Source organism: Carya illinoinensis, chromosome 15 (assembly GCF_018687715.1).
Source record: "Carya illinoinensis cultivar Pawnee chromosome 15, C.illinoinensisPawnee_v1, whole genome shotgun sequence".
In the NCBI taxonomy this organism is placed as follows: domain Eukaryota; kingdom Viridiplantae; phylum Streptophyta; class Magnoliopsida; order Fagales; family Juglandaceae; genus Carya; species Carya illinoinensis.
In genome coordinates, this window is record NC_056766.1 from 29863586 (window position 1) to 29883093 (window position 19508).

The 19508-nt window shown below is 32.2% G+C and overlaps 1 long non-coding RNA gene across 1 annotated transcript; it reads right to left on the minus strand.

Annotated features, from left to right (window-relative positions):
* Positions 1–3827: 3827 nt before the first annotated feature.
* On the minus strand, positions 3828–7062 carry LOC122297679. The gene is made up of 2 exons (XR_006238853.1): positions 6620–7062; positions 3828–6539 (listed from the first exon to the last, which is right to left on the minus strand). It is a non-coding gene; the product is annotated as an uncharacterized LOC122297679 (long non-coding RNA).
* Positions 7063–19508: the final 12446 nt, after the last annotated feature.

Sequence of the window (19508 nt, forward strand, 5' to 3'; positions counted from 1 at the left end):
AAGGCTAGGGGCGCCACATATAAAAGGGAATGAAGACAAAAAAAAATGGAAACATGTTTTGAATGGGGAAAATGTTGTCATTCAAAGAAAACCTTCCTGCTCTCACGATATCATTATTACAACATTAATGCAGAGCATTTATTAGAAAATATTTTATTTTATTTCTTTGAAGTGATAGAAGACTAGTAGTATGGGTTAGTATTGCATAAGATTGCAAATAATCAAACCAAAGTCATTTCTTCCTTGACATCCCATCTTTCTATAAACACGAGTTTAGTGTAAGAATTTTGAAAGCAGAATAACTTATAATTGGGAGTCAAAATGTCTCTTTTCTTTATTTTCATTATTCTAGTCCTAGTTTTTAACAATGTTGTAGAGGAATTCTCATATTACAAGTTGGCACTCCAATGGCCAAATTTTCTATGCAATTTAGGTGTTTCTTGTTCTAAGAAAAGTGATTAGATTAGAATGAGCTATCATAAATTTACCATACATAGATTGTGGTTTCTGACAATGTCTTGAATATCGTTCTGTACTAACCGGTATGGCCAAAATTTACCATGCCGAAATAGTACCCAACATGGGAGATACATGTGTTTCGTACTGGGTCAAATTTAAGCTATTTTGGTCAAATCCGGCTGGTTTCAGTGTACCAGACATTTTAGTGTGTTTCAGTCGATACCGATTTATTCATACATATATGTTATCGATATCAAAATATTTCATTCCAATGCTTTAACCGAAACGGTCATCGGAACGACATTCAAAACTTTCCTAAATCCTTGTTTAGAAAATGAATTGACAAGTAGCTAGGTAATTAAAATACATTATAATCTGGTTTGCTCCAAAATCCTTTCATTTGGTTCATAATTATTATATATATTTCTTAGCATAACTTATAGGTGAAAGAAATAGAACTCACTAAAACAAAATTGGCCTAATCTTGTGGCTCAAATGACTTTAGCTTCTGGAGGTACGATGGGCAATTCATGACACCTGCTCTGGCCTAAACTCATCCACATACTTCAAAATTGCACTTATTCTTAGAAATCGTAGTCGAACTAATCTTGGTTTACAAAACTAATGTTTGTTTTATAATTTTTCATGTAATTACCTAAATAGTTTGAATGCAGTGAGAAAATTAAGATCTCACCTAAGTATGTTTCTCTATACTTTCTTCGTACTACACTATTTTTACAGTACCCATTTTTAATTGTTAAACCAATTGATAAAAGCAAATAACCGAAACAACAAATGATTTTCTATGACTCTACTCTAGTACAAACAAAGTATAGAGAAGCATGACTCTATAAATATAAGCAATTTGCTATAGATAGTAAGTAAGAAATCTTAATTTTCTCACTTATATTCAAACCATTCAAGTAACCCCGTGAAAAAATTATAAAACAAACATTGGCCTCCTAAACCAAGATCAATGCAACCGGGTTTTCTAAGACCAAGTGCAATGCTGGACTATGCGAATGGCTTTAGACTAGAGCACGTGCCATGAGTTGCCCACTCATACTTTTAGAAACTAAAGTCATCCAAGCTAAAAAGGTTAGGCCAATTTTGTTTCAGCGAATTTTTTATTTCTTTCACCTATAAGTTATGCCAAGAAATACACATAACAAATATAAAACAAATGAAATGATTTTGGAACAACCAGGACTATAATGTAGTCTAATTCCCTTACTACTTTTCAATTCATTTCCTAGACAAGGACTTACTATGTAATTATTAATAGAAAGACCACAATCCATGTATGGTAAATTTTTTATAGCTCATTTTAATCTCCTCACTTTCATTGGAACACAAAACATCCAGATTGCAAAGAGAATTTAGCCATTGGAATGCTAACTTGTAATAGGCGAATTGCTCTACAACAATGCTAGAAGCTAAGACTAGAATGATGAAAACAAAAAATAAACGCTTTAATTCCCAATTACAAGTTATTTCGATTTCAAAATTCATACACTAAACTCGTATTTATAGAAGGATGCTAAAAAAGAAATAACTTGGTTTGATTGCTTCAAATCTTCTACATTACTAACCCATACTACCTACCTCATACTACTTCAAAGCATTAAAATAAAACATTTCCTAATAAACGGTTTTCTACATTAATGTTGCAACAATGATACTATGAGAGTATGTAGGTTTTTGTAGAATGACAACCATTTTCACCATTTAGAATATACTTCCATTTTTCTTTCTTGATTCATTTTATATCTCCCTCATCAATATTAGCCATATATATTCTAGAAAAAATGGTTCATTTGGATGCTAAAGTGATCTCAAGTCATCTAAGATAGTTTTGTACAAATGGATATACTCTCTATCCAAACACACACAACTTATTTCATCTTGAATAACTCCATTTTTTTTTTTTTAACTCAACATTAATGTTCATTGATGGAACTGTTATTATTATTCCATCACTACAACAACAAACAAATCATTGATGAGACCCACTACTTTGTCAACTTTCCATAAAAATAAATAAATAAAAATTAAACATATATCAACCAACTTCATACATCCAAATACATCTCAATGAGAACCACAAAATGCACTCAAACATTTTAATTCACTACTATTTATAGATAAACTCAGATCATTTGAGATACTCTTAGGATCCAAATGGAGCCTAAGTTTCACCAAGTGTGATTTTAGATCTATTTGCATACCATTGGAGACTATAATATGCTAAGTCACTGGATTCATATTCCTTATGGCCATATATTCACAGATAAACCCAGATCATCTGAGATACTCTTAGCATCCAAACAGAACTATATTCTATAGGAAACTATCCAACGTCTCTCTCTCTCTCTCTCTATTTTTTCTTTAATTTGAAATTCATAGAAGCAATATTCTACAACAAATAAACCTTATTTAATAGATTAATATCCAAATAATGATTAACTCAAGTTCAACAGCCCACGACCTCCCTCCCTATGCTTGCTTTTTATTTATCTAAATTTGGGATACTTAGGACTTTGCAAGTTGCTCATAAAAGGGTGGAAAAGCATAAGACTCAAGAGTTCCACATGTAATGAGGGAGGTCTGGTATACTGTCAATAATATTGTATAATCAAGGAACATGTACCAACTCAGGAAAAATAAAGGAATATGGATCAAGTCTCATGCTAAATTTGGAACTGACATTCTCATGATTGAAATTATGCACAAGTCTCTTGCTTATAGTCATGCAAATTACAGATGATCTACATTTGCCAATGTCCCACTCTACGAAAACATAAGATATAATTATTGAACCCAACAATACTATAAACAGAGTATTGGTCATCTACGATTGATTATATGCAATGATATGTCTATAATTATATTAAAAAAAATGCAATTAAAAATTTGCAATCATATGTTGAATAATTTATCAAATTTTGTTTTCTTTAGTGAGAAATCAAACTAGATTAGGACTCAACAGTCCCTCGTCTTCGTGTTGTTACACGACTATACAGCCCCTTGTCTTCATAAATAACACAGCTATACAGCCCCTTGTCTTCACTAAAAAGCCCCTTGTCTTCATAAATAACACAACTATACACCAAGATAGCACATAATATAAATCAATCCAAATGCATACAACCAACACCAAGACACACACTCCATCCATCTATCACTTGAGCTCAACATAAATCCATCACACAAACATATAGTCATATAAACTTCATATTATATTCAATATGCATAAAATCTATCCACCCAACCACCTTCACAAATACTTTACTCAATTCATTAGCCTCTTGGCAATACATGCTCATTTCCAAGTTACCACCCCACACAAATACACATCCTTCATAATAAGTTCCCAATCAATACCTCACTTCCTCATAGTTTGTTGTAACCAACACATTCAATATATAAAATCTGTCCATATCATTTATACACCAATCACAACACAATTATAAAGCTTTATAAGCTTCATTCATGGCTCCACAAAATCCCCACCATATATCATAACTTTCGTATGTCCAAGCCATCAACTATAACACCATCAACCAAATATACAACCCGGCCAACATAATTACATGATTCCATATATTTAAAGCCATGATCTTTCTCTGCCCAACCACCAAAACACCAGCATATACCATCTTGATTTCACACTTCAGTATACGTAATCAAAATTAAAAAATGTGTGTAATAACCGGGGAACATAAAATGCTGTCGATTATCAGTTTTCTTGGACAGAAATTGAGTAGAGGAAGAAGAGAGGTGCTTACGGTGGTTTTACTGGTGATGGACGGTCGTGTAGGGCGGAACTGGGCTGAGGAGCAAGAAGACTTGCTCTGTTTCAGTTGATGAAAAACAGAACTTGCTGGACGTGCTGCGGCTTGTCGAGAAGGCTGTTTGAGTAGCTAGCTTCCGACGTGAGGTGGAGGTTTGGGGTGGCATCCGGTGGTGCCAAAAGCGGTGGTTGAGGGGCTACGGTGGAGACTTGCTGTCAGATGGTTTGGCCGTGGGTGGCAGGGAGGGAAAAAGGGGCTAAGCTTCACGGTGCTTAAATGTCCCCTTGGTTGGGTGTGGGGTGACACCGGCAGCTGGTGGTGCTTACAGGGGTCTGTGGAGTAGCTGACGGTGGTGGTTGTCAGCACTGCCTGTGGTTGTCTGCAGTGGAGGAGTGGAGCCAACAGCTGGATCTCACGGCAATGCAGTCACTGTGGCTGGTTCCTGGTCGTGCTATTGTGTCTCTGAGCAGGTGGCGCACAAAGGAGCTTCCAGGGGCTGCTAGGCTGAGTTTCCATCAATGATGGGTCCATGGGCGGCAGCGAACCTAGGTTGAAGATAGTGGCTGTACAGTAGATAATGAGGGAGAGAGGGAGAAGCCGAGAATGAGAGAGGGAGTTTCTATGTAGGTGTCTTGCAGTGGCTGCTGCTCACGGTGGGTGGTGCCCGCGTGCTCGTGGTGAGGCCGTGGCTAAGGGAAATGTGAGGGAGGGAGAGAAACCCATACTAACAGAGAGAACATGTGATCTAAACTTGCTTGGAAAGGATAAGAAGAAGGGTAATGATACCTTACCACTCAAGACTACTCGTTTACTACCCACATTTTTTTTTTTTTTTACTTTTCTTATTCTATGTCCCTGCCTTCTACTTACTATTGCTGGTTTTGCTCATATATCAGAGATTTGACTGTCTGCTTTGTCAGAAGCTTTTTGTTCCTCTGAAATATGAAGCCTCTTTATTCAAATCGAGAACAAAAATGTTAGGTCTGAGATTCGAGAACAAACTGAAAGGAAAATGAAAGGAAAGGGTCTAAGATTTCAGCTTTGAAATTTAAAATGAAAACAGAAGAGCTTGAAATTTCATAGGGCTCTGACTGTCTCCTCAGTCAAAACATATGAGCAGAGAAAACGATAGCAGGTGGAAGTCTGGGCGTACTGCGTAGGATAAAAAAAAAAAACCCTCAGTAGCAAACGGGTAGTCTCAGGTATCATTACCTTAACAAGAATGACCCCATGGCGGCATGGCATGGAATGGCATGAGTCTTTATGAAAAAAAATGAAAAAAAAAAATACTAAAGAAAATAGATAGGGAAATAAAAATAGGAAATGGACTGAGACGCGTTGTTTGGACAGTGAAGTGAAACATAGAAATCTGAAGCGTTCTCGTACGGTCGAACCATCTTACATCCAAACGTGTTTTACAAACTGAAATGAGTTGTTCTCAGCGAATGCTTCCTTTTCTTTTGTTTTTTAGAACTGAGATGAGTTGTTCTCAGCGAATCTGTCTATTTCTGAGTTATGTTTATTGAAGAAACTAGGCATCATTTCTATCACATGGAAGTAAAAGCTGCACTCAGCCCCACCGAAAACAGAGACCCATTCCGTCTCTTCCTACCAAAATCTCTTCTCTGTTTTCCACAACAGAAAGCAAAGCCGTCCGATAAAACCCACCAACGTGATTTTGGTCCCTTCAAATCGCCAGTCCAAAAACTCCAGTTCCTTCAACCTTTCGTCGCCTGCCGGCAGCACAACAGCTAGAAGACCTCCAAATCAAGTAGTTTTATTCATTATAATAGACAAAGCCAAGTACTTTTCAGCTCTGTAAAAGTTACCGACTTTTACAGCTTCAGGTCTCGTGAGATAAATATTGATCCAAAAAAATTCGGAATTAAAGAAAAGTGAAGGCAAGAAACGGTAGAACAAGCATAGATTTAAAAAAATTCTTAAGAAATTAAAATCTGCGAATTTACATTTATCCTTTCTTTTTTCCATTTTCCCGAGAAACAAACAGAAAATTCAGGATGAGATTGAATGGTAACCTGTTACCTATGAGAGACAGAGGCGGTGTCGACGGAGACGGGCGAAGCAATGGATTGTTTGAGTGGAGCTGCTGCAGGTGCATGACGGTGGCGATGCCGCTGCGGGATGGAGGAGTTGTCGGCCGTCGGATTGTGGGGTCGGACCTCCGTCAGGTTGATGAAGTTCGACAGCCCTAAACAAATTGGCACGGATGAACGGCCCCGATCTGATCAATCAGGCAAACGACGTAGAGGTCGAATGCGGTTTGGTCTGAAATGGGAAGAGAAAAAAAATTATGCCAGGCATAATGTAAAATGAATTGAGAGACTTTGGCGTGATTGAGATTATACCCAGATGCTTCAAACCACTCCATGGAGAGAAAAGACTGGGGCCCAGTGGAGGAACCGCTTGGGGAGATGAAGTTTTGGGGTTTTAGAGTGTGACGTTAGAGAAGAAGATGTGGTGTAAATAGCTGATTTTGTAGAAGAGACGGGTGATGATAAAAACGTGGGAGCGCAGATTGCCGAGGCCATGACCATGCGTGTGGTCGTTTGCAGGCCTGTCTGCTTATTTTGAAGTCTAGTTTTTGAGTAAGGTGAGGGTACTGCGACGGAAAGAATGAAGACGACGAAAGTAGGGGAGTTATCGTTCGGCGTAAATAAATAAATAATTTTTTTTTTTTAAAAAAATCTTGGGAAAACATGGAAAGGAAAAAACAAAAAACACATGGAAGGAGAGGGAGGCGGGCGCATAGTTTTTATTTTCATTTCGGCTGAGATGGTCGGAATTTCTCGTCCGGAACACCAACCGAAATGGTTGAAGAAAATATTTCGTATCGGTTAAAATTTTAGTCAGTCTATTCCGGCCGGAATTAATGGTTCAGTCCGAAACGGTAAGATGAAAATTAAAAACGAGACAACTAGCTTTTGAATTGACTGGTTGACCGTGTAGTTGAAATGCTTTACGTAGAATCTTGAGAAATGGACTTGTTGGGCCAGTAACTGAGTAAAACGTAGATAAAATATAATAAATGATTAAAAAAATCATAAATAAAAAAGTTTAAATATAATAAACTATAATAATGGATGGATAATAATTAAGAACTTGAATTCCGTAGGTTTATAATTTGGAAGATAGTAGAAGTTCTGCTGAGTGATATTATTTTATTTAATAACTCAATTTATTTATACGTTAAGAATATGATTTATTTTTATGATATTTATATGTTATCCAAACCTTTTTTTTTTGTATTGATATATAATTTTTTATATATATAATTTATTTATATAAAATTTATATAACTTATTCTGTTCTAATAGTTCAACCGAATTGCTCAACAAAACATAATTCAAAACTTTATTTTAGTGAGGGAAGGAAGAAAAAAAAATGGAAAAGAGAAAGGAGAGGATGTGAGTTCAATATTCAGTGTGAAAGAAAAAGGAAAAAAAAATGACAGAGGTGAAAAACGAGAGAAGGAAGAAAGACGTTAATAATAATTTTAATCAATAAAATAACATTTAGAAGATGAATAGTAACAGGTCAAATTTAAAGAAATATATTAAAGCTCAAATTATTGAGTTTTGGTTATGGAAAATGTTAGTGGAACTCCTCAATTTTACTGTTTAATTTTACTGTTTATATATTTTAATTTTTTTAATTTATTTATGTTTCCTTAATGACTAAAGAATTGATTATTCTTATAAAAAATTAATTATTAGTGAAATTGTATATTCTTTTCTTAATAATTAAGAATATTAAAAAAATATTTACCAAAAAAATGATAAAAAAAATCATCCTCGTATGTGTACTAGTGCCCAACGGAAATTGTTGGGCAGCCCGCTAGAACCATCATTTGACTATTTCAATGCAAACCAATTTTGACATAATTAGCTATAATTTGATGAGTGCATTTAGCTAAGTCAATCCTAGTGTTTTAAGGTTAGGCTTGTTTGGACAGTGAGATAAGATGAAGTTATTTTAAATTAAAATTGAAATTTAAATAAGATATTATTAAAATATTATTTATTATTATTATTATGATTTTGGGATTAAAAAATTTTGAATTAAAATTTAAAAAAATTATAATGATGAGATGAGATAAAATGATATGAGACAAAACACTCTCTGAATCTAAACGGACCACTATAAGCTCTACAACCACTGATATTTTGAAAGGGGTGAGATTTATGGTTAAAATTTTATTTTTTTTGCAAAAATTTCTTATTTAATTTTTTTAAAATAATGCATCGCTTTTACATGCTCACAAATATCATTTCTTAATGAATATATTCGAATGAGTGAGCCATAACTTTAAATTTTGGTTTTATAAAAATTATAATTAAAAAATTTTTATTTTTAAAATTTTTAAATTAAATAACTTTGTGAAAAAATAAATTTAGAAAATTTTCAAACTATAGGTGATAATTATTGTGGTGTATTTTTTATTGACAATTGACAATTTTGGAAATTTTCAAATCCAATAAGTTTGTGAAAAATAAACCTGAAAATTATAAAAGCTATAATTGAATTTTAGAACGATGTTTTTTTATTGATAATTAATAATTTTGGGAATGTTCGGATTCACCAAATTTGAAAAAATATAAATTTGAAAATTTTCATTTAATAATTCATAATTAATAATAAAATACCATATTCATCGATATTAATCAATCATTAAAAATATTTTATAATCATTGATAGGACATATTGTTTTTTAAAATGAGTTTTGTTACGTACAACGTACAACTGTACAAGTAAAGTCGCGCATTAATATGCGTATTAATACTGATTTCTTCATATTTAAAATTTAAATTAGCACTGTTTTCAATAAAATCTACTTTTTGACCAATCATATTATATTGGTATACATATTAATGTATAATTGTGTTTGTAACTAAATTTTTCCTTTTAAAATCTCTATAAAAAGTTAAAATCATCACATATTATTTTATACATATAAACATATCTTACAATGAGAATTATATTTTTATAAAATCAATTCAAATATTTTAACTCAAATCATTTCATTATTATCTATAAAATTCACGCAATTTCTCTTCTTATCTCATAGTTATCCTTCTCTTTCCTTCGTTGGTACTACTGAAGAGCTGGAAAAAAGCTCAAATCATATGTTGTTTCATTTATTTGTTTGTTTGCATTCACCGTTTCAACATTTAAAAGGCCATTTTTCAAGTTTCTCAAGATGTGTGAGGCGTCCCCAACCGTACAAATTGATAGAGATCTACAATTCCTTGTAACCTGCTCTTGGCGTTTCTCCTTTATTGGTTGACGTTCATCTTTGTTAAGACTTGCCAAAAACAAAAAAATCTTTAGATTTTCCATATGGTTGAATATGATTGTGTTTAATTCACAGAAAATCTTGAAGAATAGTTTAGTTGGTCAGAGTATGAGTTTGCTCTCCATTGATTACCATTGATTATCAATTCAAATAGTTTAGTTGGTCAGAATCGTTAATTTCAGAATTACGTGAGATTAGTTAAGGTACGCGCAAGCTGGACCAAATATCTACATATTAAAAACAAGAGATAAATCATAGAATTTCTTATAGAAGTGTGCGTTACTTTCCTAAGGATCCAAAATACAAAAACTCTCAATATTAATTGTATAAAAGCTGTTTTCAAAACTTTCCTAGAATTGCATACAAATGCTGGTTTTAGGAAAACTTCAAAAATAAAAGAAAATAAAAGCTTAGTTTTATCAAAATGTAAAAGAAGTTTGTCTTTTCTCCAATTTTATTCAAAGTTTGTAACAGTAAACAGGGATACCTAACTTATATACGATATCGTATTGTGTGAGCCAGCAATGAGTTTGGGTTTATTGCAGCATTAATGCATAAAGCTTTTTATAGTAAATAATTTGTTTTATTATATTTGAAAAGGCAAGTCGATGGTACAGGTCACTGTCAAATAATGCTTTAAATTCTGTTATTATCATCTTTACGTATTATTTATACACTTTATTGATATAATTAATTAAAATAATTATTTTATATTAAAAAAAAAATAATGCAACTAAATCACATTATAAAATACACAATAAATATATAAAAATGATTAAACATAAAATTTTTATTAAAAACAATGACGTAATTAATTATGTTAATAGAGTGCATAAAAAATAAAAAAAATAAATACACCTAACATTTTTTATGTACTAAACGAAAACTGGAATGTAGATAGGATGTGTGCTTTACTTAAAAAAATAAAGAAGGATGTGTACTTTAGCCTGTGCCAATTAAATATTACTTTTAGATTAGTTTCGGTTTCATATTATTATTATAATTTTTTTAAATTTATATATAAAATATAATAAATAATTTAATTTTTTCTTAACTTTTTTTAATTTTAAAATAATAATAATAATATAATATAATATCATCTTAAAATTTAAAATTTTCACTTACTTAACCGAACCAAACAATTAAAGCTTTGCAGTAAATATTTTACCTAAAACCTAGGCAGTTCCATACTTTGCATTAAAGCCATGTTGTTGGGTTGTCATCATATCACGTACGGAAAACTACATTAAATGAAAAGGAAAAATAAAATAAAATAACAGAGCATGCATTTGTTTAAGGCCGTGGATATATTTAGAGTCGGACAGATATATATTTATCCATTTCTCGCATTTAGTCTCATCCAGTACCTATTTATTTGGTTTAATAAATTTTACTAAATTGACTTATTGAAGCCTCATCCTCACGTGGATTTAAATAAGTGGTAAGACATGAAAGCATCAATGAAATGAAAGTAAGACATTAATGTAAGTGACAGATTTTAAATAGGATAGGTAGAATTGGTCCAACCTAGCTACTATGGCAATGCACATACCTGATTATCCCATATTTAATTAGATAAAAAGCAAGTAGAGGTCGTGGGCTAGCTCTTGTCGAAGTTGCTTGTCTGAATCTCAACTTAGAGAGAGAGACGTGGGATAATTTCATATAGAATATATAGTTTCCTAAGATATACATTTTTAATATTGGTAAGAGAGATATAAAGTGTAACAAAAAAAAAAAAATGAAAAAATGTTCTAAATGATGAAAAGGGTTGTGATTCTAAGAAAACCTATTCTCACAATATTATTAGAAAATGTTTTGTTTCATTACTTTGAAAGCAGAATAACTTGTAATTAGGAGCTAAAAAAATCTTTTTATTTTGTTTTCATCATTCTAGTCTTAGCTTCTTGCAATGTTGTATAGGAAATGAATTTATAAGTAGCTTAGGTAATTAGATTATAATACAATCTTGTTTATTCCAAAATCAATTCATTCTGTTTATACTTACTATGTATATTTCTCGGCCTGCCTTGTGGTTAAAGGTATAAAAAAAATTCTTTGAAACAATTAATATTTTACCAGCATAAACTTGTTGGCTTGGACGGCTTTAGTTTCTAGAAGTACGAGTGGGCAACTCAGAGCACTTTTTCTTAGAAAACGCGATGGCTAATTGTACTTGACCCACACAATACTATGTGCGTGGTAAGTGCCCACTTTTAATGTAAAACTTTAAGAGGAAAAATGGAAAAGGACAAAATTATATCCCATTTTGATAAAATTAAGCTTTTATTTTCTTTTTAATTTTGATATAATATCATATTAATTTTTCAAATAGGGATAGAGCATTACTATATGCAGTTCGTACATATAAATCATTAATACAATAGCACAAAACAAAGAATAATTTAGGCTTCGTTTATTTTCAAAGATAAGATAAGATAAAATCTTTTGAGATATATTAAGATAAGATAAAATTAGATGAAATATATGTTTGTCTTTAGATATGATGGGAACCATAAGTATTTGTAGTATTTTTTATAGTATTTTATTTGTTTATTTATTTACCAATAATGTAATTTTTTTTTTTGGCTTCTTCCTTTTTTTTAACCATTTGGTCAATTTTTTTTTAATTTTTTTTTTGCTGCTTATTTTGTTTATTTATTTACCAATGGTGTAATTTTTTTTTTTTTTGCTGCTTCCTTTTTTTCCTTTTTTATTTTAACCATTTGGTCAAATTTTTTTTTTTTTTTGGCTGCTTCCTTTATTTATTTATTTTGCTAATGGTGCAATTTTTTTTACTGCTTCCTTTTTTAAAAAAAAAAAAAACCATTTGTTCAATTTTTTTTTTATTTGCAGCTTCTTCTTTTTTTTTTTTTTTTTTTTTTTTTTCCTTTTTTTAAACCATTTGGTCAATTTTTTGTTTTTTGTTTTGCTACTTCCTTTGTTTATTTATTTACCAATGATTTATTTTTTTCTACTTTTTTCTAACCATTTGTTTTTTTTTTTTTTGCAATTGTTTTTTTTTTTTATTTTGCTGCTTCCTTCTTTTTAAAACCGTTTGGTCAATTTTTTTAATATTTTATAGTTAGCTATTTCCTTTGTTTATTTATTTACCAATGATGCCAATTTTTTTTTTTTTTTTTTTGCTGCTTCCTTTATTTATTCACCTTATGTGTAAATATTTTTATTTTTAATCAAATATTTTGCTACACTTTCGGTACAGCTTTTACTTTTTTTACAGTGTGTACTCATGTTAATATATTGTTTATTTAAAATATATTATTGGAGGGAACAATATTGAAATAAGGTGAGATCCAGAGATGAAAACTTGAAAAGAAACTTGACATCTTTTGAGATGTAAACTAGTAGATCAAAATATGTGTTTGTTTTTGTAAAACCTCTTGCAATATGAAAACTTTAAAAAGTTTCCAAAGTTTTGATTTTCAGTCACAAAAGCAAACGAGGCCTTATCCAATTACAGCTATTTTTATGTTGGGTTATAACCCCACCAAAAGTATACGTAGCTTTTTTTTTTTTCCCACTTTCTACCTAGGTCTCTACAAAAGGGCCTGGATCACATCCAAACCAAAAGACCCGATAGAGCTTGCCCGAATAAAATTGGATTGATCGGGTTAGGCAATAAGTTGGGCTTCACAGCTCTCAAAGTCTGTTCAAACAGATCACCCGTTTTTCCTTCTCCTCAACTCTTCTTCTTCGTTGCTATACCACCACCCACCATCTGGGTTTCTCCTCATTTTCCTAAAGGAATCTGAGGGCCCTTTCCAAACAAGCATAAGGTGAGGAATCTAGAAAATACCTCCCAACTTTTCAAAACGCAAGGAAATTCCGATAAACTATGGAAAAATATAGATCTTAGTTCCTTAAAGATAAACCCTAGAGCTCTATACCAAAACCAAAAATACACCAAATAGCCACAAGGACATGCAAGGGAAGCAAAACTCAGATCGAATTTCAGATAATAAAAAAGAAGTAGAAATGATAGTGTGCCACCCCAAGTGTACCGCTCTAAATGACCGCTCATTAATTTAATTTTTTTAAAATTTCTTTTTACTTAAAGATTAAGAAAGTGGTTTTTAATATATTGATGTATTTTTTTATTTTTTAAAAATATTTAAATATATTAAAAAAATATGAAAACAAAAAGAACATAAAAATAAAAACTCACAATTGTGCTAGGCGGCACGCCCAGCGATTATTACCAAGCAGCAGCCTAGTATGTCTCAAAAAGAAGTATACAATATATTTAAGAAGTTGAAGCTCGCAAAGTGGTATTTAGAACTCATGATGATTGACAACAACAAGATACCAAAGTTGATACAACCAGAGTTGGGATTCTCCAGAGTTAGGATAAAAACCACAAGCATGCAAGTAAGAAGAGTAGGTTTGACCCGATCCGAAATTTACAAGTCGAGTAAGTTCGAGTGAGTGTGACCTCTCCTGTGGGTCGGGCTGGGTTGGACTCAAATATGGTTTGGGCGGGTCACTATGTAGGCCTACTTCTCCCTCTCTCTGTCGTTTGGCTCCTTCACGCACATGTGAGCCTCTCCTCTCATAATTTTAGTTGCCCTTTGACCAAAAGCCACCGGGGCCGAAAAGGGCTACATTTCTTGATCCTCACTCTTTTCCATTTCCTTTATAAATATTAAGACTGGCATCCAAGAACTCATCTTTCTCTCACACCAAATTTATTACAACTCTCTCTATTTCTCAGTGCTATGGAAGTGAAAATCACACTTTTGCTTGTTGCTCACTAATTCTGCTTTTACAGATACATTTTTGGAAGGCAATGCATACATCTAATCCCCATTTTGGCTTTGACTCTGATTTGTGCTTTGAGCTGGTTCATTATGCTTCTTATTTTGTTTTGCCATTTCCTTGTGCTAGTTTTAGTACACGAATTCTCATATTACAATGTTGCAAATGTTGCAGATGAATTCTCATTGTTGCCCAGATGACTAACACAAGAGGGGTGTGAATTAAGTTGTATTAAAAAAAATAACAATTATAAATCAAATATACAATATAAAATATAAATAAAATATGAAAAAGTAATAAATATAAAGAGTAAGGGTAAGAGAGAAACAAACTCAGTATGTTAACGAGGTTCGGCCCTACTGTCTACGTCCTCGCCTCAAGCTATCCCTTGAGGATCTCAAATTCACTATTCAACCTCCTTCAGGTGGAGATAGAAACCTATTACACCTTTGAACAACACCGCTACAAAGGATCCGTGTAGAACACACTCTACACTTGCAATCACCTTACACGTGGTGATTCAACTATTCCCCGTGTAGAACACTTTTTACACGCATAAGAGTTATACACACCCTTTTTCTGATACAAGAGTTGACAGTGGGTAGGTTATAAGAAAATACTCCTTAATGAGTGAAATAAGAACAATACAGCACAAACTATATCTCTCAAAATGAACAAGAATTAAGACTCAATGCTTAGAAAAGAGAGAATGAAAACTTTGAATGAATGTTGTATGCTCTAGATGTTGTGAATGTGAAGCTCTCAAATGATCTATTTATAGGCATATGAGACTTCATATTCAAATTTAAAAAGATTCACATGTCAAAGACAACATCATTCACTTTTTCAAAAAATTCAAATAAAAGGTTCTTCTTTTTCAATTGTCAAAGACAACATCATTCATTTTTCAAAAACTTCAAACCTAATCTTTTACTTTTGGCATATGACAAAAGGAGCACACTTTACTTTTCAAATATTTCAAACCTAATCTTTTACTTTTTGCATATGACAAAAAGAGCATACTTTACTTTTCAAATTTTTCAAACCTAATCTTTTTACTTTTTGCATATGACAAAAGGAGTACACTTTACTTTTCAAATATTTCAAACAAAAACATCTACATTTTGTATAAGTCAAAAAAAGCATCAATCACTTTTGAAAATATTCAAATGAAACATGCACATGTGAAAGATGACAATCAATCATCTTTAATATTTGCAAAATTCAACCCTTTAATCAAGATATGCACATGTGAAAGATGACAATCAATCATTTTCCAAAATTTTCAAAATATTCATGCACATGTGGAAAATGTATTTTAATGTTTTATGATAAAATATTAATTTTGAACCTTAATCCTAATTTCGAATTTTTAAGAGATTTACAACATTACTCTATCACTTTAATGTGAACTTGTTCCCTTCTTGCTCATACTTGTTTCCTTGATGTGCTTGACTCCATTGTGTAGACAACTTGAGCTTGAGATTCCTTTATTCTTTGAATTCATTTGTTATCATCAAAATCTATGTGTAAATATATAATTACACAAAATTTGAAACCTTGGGTTCAACAATCTCCTCCTTTTTGATGATGACAAATACTTGGTAGAATCTAAAACCTATATTAATACTTAAGCTCCCCCTGAGAATGTGCGTTAGTTTTTCATGCAAAAGTATAAATATAATTCCAAGCATATATAATAAGTTTAGCAATTCAAACAATGTTAATGTTCTAGTCTAACACTTCTCCCCCTTTTGACATCATTAAAAAGGATCCGCAACAAGTAAATGGACTGAAGAAAACGGTGCGTTAGTAGAAACTGTAGATAGTTAAAAAAAATAAAATTGGATCCGTCCGTGACCTGACAAGTGTGGCTGGAGATTTGAAAAAATCGCCTGATGTTGTTGATAAACTAGATTGAAGGCTCCGAGTTTCTAAAAAATGTCATTTTCACCGATCGGGAAAAAAAATCACATTGCTCTTTGACTTGGATGATAGCTTGTCTGGTTCTTTATGCTATCTCTATAAAATCAGTCTTAAAGTTCATCCAATCCGCATCAAGTTTTCTTCTCATCTCTATAACTCATCTGCATTCCTTCAACATTCTCGTTTTAAGTCTTCTATTCTTTTCTCAATGGCTCATTCTTCTAACATTTCTCTAGATCTATCCATGAGGCATTCTACCCCTCAACCTCCTGTCCTTTCTGCAGCTGCCATTGGTGCCATGTTGCAGCAAGAAAATAGTAATTTGACTAATAAGTCAGATTCTGATGCTATCTATGACTTAGTGAGTTTTGGGACTCGATATTCTTCATCTATTGTTGCTTTTTTCTAGCAGCTACAAGCTAGAAATCATGAAATTGAAAAGCTCAAAGAACAAATTGTTGTACTTCAACAAATTGTTCAAGAGTCTCGTATAAGGGAAGGAATCATTCGGAAGAAGAATAAACAATTGAAATCTTTATTAAATTCTTCATTCCGCTTGCCGGTTCCCATGGATAAGAATGACATGATATTGTATGAAGAGAATGAGCGTCTCAAACATGTAAAAGTATTTAAAAAATCTATCTCTATTTTTATTGACTCTGGTCTATCTTTTAAGAGATATTCATAGCATGCATCATACCTATTTCTTTTCTGATCATACATAATCTATTTTCTGATAAAGATTTTGTGAAAATATCTGCTAACTGATCGTGTGTGTTTGTGAACTCTAGTACTATATCGCCTTTCTGCACATGATCGCAAAGAAAATGATATCTTATTTCAATATGCTTAGTTCTAAAATGTTGTATTGGGTTCTTTGAAAGATTTATAGTACTTGTATTATCACATTTGATTGGAATGTGATTATAAATGAGTTTAAAATCTTCAAGTTGTTGCTTCATATAGAGAATTTGAGCACAACAACTACCCGCAGCAACATATTCTGCCTCAGCAGTAGATAGTGCAACATAATTTTATTTTTTACTAAACCAGGAAACTAGTGCATGACCTAAGAAATGACATGCTCCACTAGTGCTTTTTCGATTTATTTTACAACTAGCATAATCAGTATCTGCATAGCTGATTAGATCGAAAGATGTGTGCTTAGGGTACCATAACCCTAAGTTAATTGTACCACTAAGATATCTAAGAATGCGCTTAACTGCAATTAAATGTAATTCTTTTGGAGATGATTGAAAGCGTGCACACAAGCACACACTAAACATAATATCTGATCTACTGGCTGTCAAATATAATAAGCTACCAATCATACCTCGATATACTTTCGAGTCAACTGGCTTACTGGTTTCATCTTTATCAAGTTTAGTTGATGGGCTCATTGGTGTTCCAACTTCCTTAGCACCCTCCATCCCAAACTTCTTCAATAATTCCTTAATATATTTTGATTGATTGATGAATGTCGCACTTTTTGCTTGCTTAATTTGCAATCTGAGAAAGAATGTAAGTTCTCCCATCATGCTCATCTCAAATTCTTCCTGCATAGTCTTAGCAAAAACTTGACACATATTTTCATTAGTAGCACCGAATATTATATCATCAACATAAATCTGAACTAAAAGAATATCATCATTTTCATATTTAATGAAAAGAGTTATGTCGATTTTTCCTCTTAAAAAACCTTTTTCAATCAAGAAACCACTGAGTCTCCGTACCAAGATCTAGGAGCTTGTTTGAGTCCATATAGAGCTTTTGTGAGTTTGAAAACATGATTTGGAGAAATATGATTTTCAAAACCTGGAAGTTGCTCAACATATATTTTTTCATTTATAAAACCATTTAAGCAAGCACTTTTAACATCCATTTGAAAAAACTTGAAATCTTTATAACAAGCATATGCAAGTAGCATTCGAATAGCTTCTAATCTTGCGACTGGTGCATATGTCTCATCATAATCGATTCTTTCTTCTTGATTAAAACCTTGGGCTACAAGTTGAGCCTTATTTCTAGTAATGACTCCGGACTCATCTTTTTTATTTCTAAAAACCCATTTTGTTCCAATAATAGTATGATTTTTGGGTCTAGGAACAAGTATCCAAACATCATTTCTTTCAAATTGATTCAACTCTTCTTACATAGCTAGAATCCAAGATTCATCAAGAAGTGCGTCATCAATATTTTTGGGTTCAATCTGAGATAGAAAAGCAGTATGATTGCAAATATTTCTAAGAGATGATCGAGTACTTACACCTTGTGAAGGTTCTCCCAAAATTTGTTCCACTGGATGATCTTTTACAAATTTCCACTGTTTGGTTGCATCTTGTATTAAATTTTGATGATATTTTCTGATGGTTCCATATTAAACTTCTTCTATTGTGTTCTCTTTGTTGAGATTGAGACTTTCCGTATTATTTATACCTCATGTTTCTTCATCAATAGATTTCTTGGAGAGTGAAGAATTTGATTCATCAAATACTACATGCATAGATTCTTGTACAGTTGAAGTCTTTTTATTGAATACTCTATAAGCTTTACTATTAGTAGAATACTCGAGAAAAATACCTTCATCAGATTTTGCATCAAACTTGCCTAAATTATCTCTGTCATTCAAAATAAAACATTTGCATCCAAATACATGAAAGTAACTAATATTGGACTTTTTCTCATTCCAAAGCTCATAGAAGATTTTATCTAATTTAGATCTTAGCATAACTCTATTTATAACATAACATGCAGTACTTACCGCTTCCGCCCAAAAATAACTAGGCAAGTTATTCTCATTAAGCATTGTTCTTGCCATCTCTTGAAGAGATCTATTTTTCCCCTCTACTATCCCATTTTGTTGAGGAGTTCGAGGAGCAGAAAAATTATGCACAAAACCATTTTCATCACAAAATGTTTCAATATTTTTATTAACAAACTCTTTTCCCCTATTACTTCAAATACTTGAAATAATATAGCCCTTTTCATTTTGAATTCTCTTGCATAACTTGGTAAAGGCATTATGTGCCTCATCTTTATGAGCAAGAAAGATGACCCAAGTATATTTAGAGAAATCATCAACAATAACAAATGCATAATATTTTCCTCCTAAACTTACAACTCTATTTGGTCCAAAAATATCCATGTGTATCAGTTGCAATGGTCTATTAGTGGAAATATATTTCTTGATTTTAAAAGAAGTTTTTGTTTGTTTACCAAATTGGCATGCATCACAAATT